Genomic DNA, 7,142 nt, shown 5'->3' on the forward strand with positions numbered 1-7,142 from the left:
TGAATCTTTTTTCTTGTTTGTTTGTATTATTACAGACATTCTTGCTGACAGGTTTTTTGAAATAAATAACCAAAAATAATTGAAACTGGTGTGATTATATTGTGTTATTTTGACAAATAAAATATGCAGAATTTAAAAATATTGTGTGCAGAATTTTAATATTTTAGTGCAGAATTCCCCTAGAAGTAAACATTCATGAGACACAATTCCCCTGATCTCTGCAGTGTTCATAGGGAGCCTACATGTTGCACAATCCACAGCACTATTCCTCCTCTTCACTGAGCCTGCTCCATGGCTAGAGCAGAAGAGACCTTTTGGAATTGTTTGTAGCCCATTGATATTAGGTGGAATCAGTGCCTAGTTCAGCAGTGATTCAGCAGGATGAATCACCAATAGTACTTGCTGCTGCAGAACCTGAGTTTTCTTTGGAAGTCTCCCATTCGGATATTGGCCGAGTATGAGCCTGCTTGTGATTCATAGATTCATAGATATTAAGGTCAGAAGGGACCATTCTGATCATCTAGTCTGACCTCCTGCACAGCGCAGGCCACAGAATCTCACCCACCCACTCCTATGAAAAACCTCACCCATGTCTGAGCTATTGAAGTCCTTAAATCATGGTTTAAAGACTTCAAGGAGCAGAGAAGCCTCCCTCAAGTCACCCATGCCCCACGCTATAAAGGAAGGTAAAAAACCTCCAGGGCCTCTCCAATCTGCCCTGGAGGAAAATTCCTTCCCGACCCCAAATATGGCAATCAGCTAAACCCTGAGCATATGGGCAAGATTCACCAGCCAGATACTACAGAAAATTCTTTCCTGGGTAACTCAGATAATCTTGGATCTTGGACCACAGGCCAAGAAGGTTTGCTTAAAAACTGGGACTTCCACTTTAGGAATTTCAGGAAACTTCCTGACACAGAGGAAGTTGGGTGTTGGTAGATATATTCATTACCCTCCTAAAATAGAACTTTATTTGAGCACTCTGAAGCCTTAAGACTCATCCTGCTTTACTGTCACATTTCCAAACAATTCACTATGTGTGAAATAGAGAGAGTCAAACAGAAGCTGTACAGCAGCATAAGCCTGATAGAATCAATGAATTTATCACAACAGCACCACTCTTGGTTCTTGCCCCATTTAACATGTAAAAGTCAACAAGAAAAATAGGTCAACAGGGGGATGTGAAACAGCCAGGGCATTGGAAAGACTCTTGGAGTCAGCACCCGAGGAATGAAACCACAGGGGGTCATCCTGTCTTTGGGAGAGAAAATGATGAGTTTTGAGAAATACAAGGACAGGATGACATTTTCTTATTCATTCACTGAGGACACGCCTTGAGGGGGGTGGGTATTCATGAAAAGCTGGATCCTGGTTTTGACTAAAAACCCAACAGCTCTGTCAGAGACTGACTGTCCAAGGGCAGAGAATAGGTGGAGCCATAGCTCTGGCACCAACCTCCAATGAGGCAAAGATCTGGCTGGCCACATGGGTGGGGAGAATGATGCACCCTTAATGCAGTGTAGCAATATATACGTCCCCAACATGCACTGGGAAGCTGCAGTTGGCATACTAATGCTGCTTCTCTGAGAAAAAAGTGCCTCCTGTGCTCCTGGTAGATATTGTGGTACTCCAGGTGATCTTCAGTGGTGCAATCCTGGTAATCACTTAGCAAGAGTGTGCCTTTCAAAGTGCCTTTCAAAATATTAGTGTCAGGAGATAAGTAGATGTTTTCTGAAATTCAAAGAATTTTCTATAAATCTCTAAGAATGAAGGAGAAGAGGTTATAGAGACTGATTTTAACCATTCATGACTATAGCTGATCCTTCAGTATTAGAGTGGGAGCATATTGACATGGGAGTTTGGGGAAATTTTCACTGATGATGATGACGTCCACAGCATGCGTGTTCTGCCATTCTTTGAGAACTATCAATCTGGCATGTTTTGTCACCATTAGAATATTTTAATGTAAAAAATAAAGAAAATAATAAATATGAAGATGTTAATAATTATAGGACATGATGCTTTTAGTTATTATTTTATGTTCATAGTATTACACTTTCTTTTTAAAATTAAACGGATAATTTATGGAATTCTGGTCATATGTAATCATTCTAACTGGACTCAGCCAAACTATTTAACACTGCTTGGTATTTACAATTAACCAATATGTCTTAATATTGAAATATGTTGATGGAAATTTAACTGCAGTGTTTCCCTTTGTAGTCATATCTTCAATCCTAGGGAGCTAATGCTATACCTTCACTGCTAAATAAATCCTTGGCTAAATAAATCCTAAATATATCCTAAATAAATAAAGATCAAGATTTTAATACTCACAAAGTGCCTTTCAAAATATTAGTGTCAGGAGATAAGTAGATGTTTTCTGAAATTCAAAGAATTTTCTATAAATCTCTAAGTATCCCCAGACCAACCTCTTTACTTATTTATTTATGTTTCACAATCAAGATGTTGTTATTACTGAATTATAGGCATAAGCCAGATTCTCCTACCTCACTGTGGCCAGAGGGGGGGAAATCTCTGATTTCAGCTATCTAATAACTGAAGAGTAACTGATTTAGCAGTTTTAGTTCACAGCAGTCCATATTTCATTCCAGTCTTAAAACTGTGATAGTCCTGTTTTTTACGAGATCAGATGATTGAGAGATATTTAGCTATAATCTATCAAACACAAGTAGCATTCTCAACTATTGCTAAAATGCTGCATTTAGGTATACGTACCAATGTTCTTTGGGTCATGAACACTTCATTTATACCTAAGGTTATCTAAACATATTGGAACTGACATCTTATAAAAATTTAACATCATAGTGGACACCTATGTACAGATAATTCAGGGAATGTACCATGGACATATACAGTATTTAAAGAACATTCTGGCTTGAGCATAAAACCATTTATATGGATTTTACAAAGTCCAAACTATATAATTTAGTAATGCAACTTTTATCATAGACATGCCCATAGCAATAATATAGTGAAGTCTCATTATGTTTGTAATTTTCTTTATCATAACATATATGACTAAATACATGTGATGCCTAGGAGATATTAAATTCTTATTGCAATGGTAACAGTCTGTTATTCTGTTCTGAAATACCTGATGAATCCCATACCAAAATATTACAGCATCATATTCAAACATTTTAATGAAGTCTAAATTGCTTTTCAGTTCAAACATATTCACACCCCTTTTGGTGACTGTTCCCTGAACATTTGTGCTAATGGATCTTTGATGACACGTGTTTGGAAATGGCTGTTATTTGTGTGAATACTTATATTTATATTACAAGTAAGAATAATCTTGCCAAAATATAGGCATTCACTATCACCCAGTCATGAAGTAGAACAATGCCATGTGACTCAGGTGATCAGTCAGACACCATGAATAATGAATAGTCAAAGATATAGCCAAATTAAACTGTGGATGGACATCCTATGGGATGAAATATGCTCTACTTAGGTGTTTGACAATTGCAAACTAATAATTTCATAAAAATCAAAGGCTGCTGTGGAACAGGAAAAGGCTGCATTCATCACATAAACTATTTGTACTAGAAGTTTATCCAGCTCTAGACATCTAGTCATGAAGAACTAGGCCTTGAATTTTCAGGAAGATTCATGGAAAAGTGCATGCATACAACTCTGGAAGAGCATGGGCAAATCAGGGATGTTTGAATACCTGTGTACGTGTACAATGCCAACTTGCATGCACCTATTAGGTACACTTTTTAAAAATCTTGGACCATGATATCCAAGTTATGATTTGTACTGATGGGTTCAGAAAAGCATCCAAAAGCTAACATGAATTCTGAAGTTCTCTGAAAGTCTTATGAGAACAAACTTTCATTTGTGATTTCTGGTACATCCTGGTTTCATCCAGGCTGGAAATCCACAGTATAAGCTCTTTTGCAGTTGTGCCTGGAAAACTATGCCTTCCTCTTCCCCCCTTGCATTTGTACATGACACTAGAGATCTGCTTGGGCCTAATTTTTAGGCCCGATCTAGACCCAGGTCCAACCAATCTGAGCCCAAACCTGAGAGGGTCGAGTTGTCCTCACCACTGCCAACTCCTGCCCCTGAGATTGTGCCAATTCCATAGCCAACTGAACTGAGCTTTAGAAGGTCTGGTTGATTTCTCACCCGGCCCAGACCCAACACCTGTAGTAGGTCCCACTGGGTTCAGAGCAGGTTGTAGTGATACTATTAGCTATTTGTCTGTGAGGCATTTGTAGCAAGACTACTCTGCCCTACTCTTTCAGGAAGCAGATGCAACAAGACAAACCTGATCCTCATAAATAACTGCTGGTATGAGTTACAGTAAGATTGGGAGCCAGAGATGCACCTTTGAAATATTGGCAACTTCTATCTTAATTTCCTCCTCTACATGAGCAGAAGATAAGGGAGAGGGGATAATCCCCTGCCCTGGAATGAAACATTTAAGATCTATCATGCCTTGCCAACATTATAAGATTAACACAAAGAAATACACTTAAAGAGGAGAAACTGTTATATTGTCTGTATTAAGGATTTACAGTCACTGACTTAGCTGAAACTGGGCAGATTCATACTGAATTTGTCTGTGGACAGAAAACTGCTATTTGCACTGGAGGAGCACTGCTTGAAACTGGGGTAAGCTCCATTCAGTGTACATATGAGGCTGATGAAAATTTATTATTTGTGTTACTGTAGTGCCTATGAGCCCCTGACATAAATCAGGGCCCTATTGTGTTAAGCACTGTTTGAACACAGAATAAAAAGATGGTCCCTGGTCCAAAGAGATTACAATCTAAGGCTAAGGGTAAGGAAACAGGTGGATACAGCCAGGCAGACAGAGAGCACAGGAAGACAATGAGAGAATATTGGCCAGCATGATAGGCAGTGGGCTCAGCACACCAGCTGCCGAGCCATTGTCAAGGCTTTTTGTTTTGTTTTGGATTTTGTTTTTGTTTGTGTTATTATGGCAAAGAGGAGTTTTAAAGAGTGTTTTGAAGGAGGCTAATTGGATACTGTGGTTTGTGGGTGTTTCTGGGGAACTCTTCCCAAGAGTGCAGGGTAGCGTGGGAGAAAACATGAAGGAAATTGCAGTTTATTTGAAAATTTAATAAGTGGGAGAAGACGACTGGCAACATTGGCTGATTGGAGTCAGGAGTCAGCATCATGACAGAAAATAAGAGATGATAGATAGAATAGGTATACCATGAAGGGCCTTGAAAGTGCAGACAAGTAGCTTATGTTTGATCCAATGGAGAAAGGGGAGCCAGTGGCTGGGTACAAAAAGAGGAGTGCCATAGTCAAAGCAGTGAGCTAGGAAAAATAGTTTATTTCCCTCTCTGCTCTGGGAGTTGCACCACTGCAGCTACACTGATGACTGGCCACCAGTGACCCTAAATGGTGGCAAATCAATGTAGCCAAGGCCTCTATTATAAGCAATTAAGTTTTTTAACAAAAGTAATGAAAATCCACTGAAATGTGTTGAAGAAATTCGGGACTTTCACTCCACATAATTAGAAGTTCACTATAATCAGTTTCATATACTGAAATAAATACAAATAATCAAATGTACATTTTGAAAAAATTATTAACTCATACTGGAGTATGATATTAAAGCTAGAGTATCTGTGTGTGAAATACTCCTAACACAATGCAATATGCATCCTGATTGTCCACACAAAAAAATTTAGATCCTTAGATTGTGAGCTCTCCAGACATCCTATCTGAATGTTTGGAAAGCATATGATGCATAATATACAATACTATAAATAAATAATTTAAAAAGATTAAAACTATTATTCTCAATACTATTATAAACTTCATACTTCAGTCATTTTACGCCTTCTCAGAGAATTTCTTTTTATGTTTACTATGTGTCAATAAAGTAATTGCTATTCAACTGATTCATACAGAATTCATGTATTTCCTTTATAACATAGCAAAAATAAAGATTAATCTCTTTATATCAGATAAGCAGAAGAAGTCCTGTATAGTATTACTTATGAATAAATAATACTTCTGGATTTATGATTTTTGGTTACCATGTGTCAAGGAAAAATTCTCCCTCTTCATGAGAGACTTCAGACTCCTTCAAAGGTGTAAATCTCATACAGGTGTTTTACAATAGCCTTACTACTCTAGACTATGTTGTTGTTAATCCTTATATGTTAAACAGGATCAGACCTGATCAATACTTGGAATGGAGAACTCTCAAGAAAGCCTATACATTGCAGGACATGGTATTGATGATCCAGTAGGTAGCATTCTTATCCCTAAATCAATTCCAAACCAGTGCTGTGCACTTAGCTTCATGTCTCTACTGAAAGATGGAAAATTCTGCTGCCTAAGATCCCATCCATTTGTGGTCTTCACTTTTCTCAAGGTACTCTCTGTCAGTGTAAGGTTGTTAGTTGTGGTGTGCTGATCAAATTCAAATGAGAAATTACAGTGCGCCAAATCCAGTTCATATTGAAGTCAATCACAAAACTCCCATTGATTTAAATGGAAATGGGATGAAACATATTTTACAAACACAATATCCCTCACGTAGCTTTGGTTACATAAGATAACCTTTACTTTTTCTATCCCAAACTATTAAATAGAATCATGTGCTGTTAAATACCTGCTCCCTTCCACTCCAGAGGCAGGTGTATTTTCTTGGTAGATGAAGTCATTCCCGATGCCATATATATTCTATACTTGGGGGATCATTGTTTGAAAAGTGCTACATTATTATAGTGTCATTATTGTTACTATGACTGTAGAGAAATTCAGTATGTTGCTTCAAATTCTCAGTGAAAACATGGCCCAGGAAATTCACATATGCCCCAGGAAATTCCTTTGTTCATGCAAAGTTCATACTGACTTTGAATCAGTCGCACAGGGTGTGCCATAATAGAACCTTACAGAGAGAGAATTTTGGCTGAAATATATGTTGAGCCATCCTGGTATGTTGGGTTTCTGCACGCAATTCGAACAGAATTATTGATGAAGTCAGAGCAGGTTTAACAAAACTGCTGATAGTGCCATGACTATGAGCTCCCAAACTGTAGTAATCCCCCCTACTGTGAGATGTGACTGATGACTGATGTTACATTTTGACCACTAGGGCTCCCTGAATCTTTGTTAAT

The sequence above is a fragment of the Dermochelys coriacea genome, chromosome 11 (genome assembly GCF_009764565.3).
Source record: "Dermochelys coriacea isolate rDerCor1 chromosome 11, rDerCor1.pri.v4, whole genome shotgun sequence".
Taxonomy (NCBI): domain Eukaryota; kingdom Metazoa; phylum Chordata; order Testudines; family Dermochelyidae; genus Dermochelys; species Dermochelys coriacea.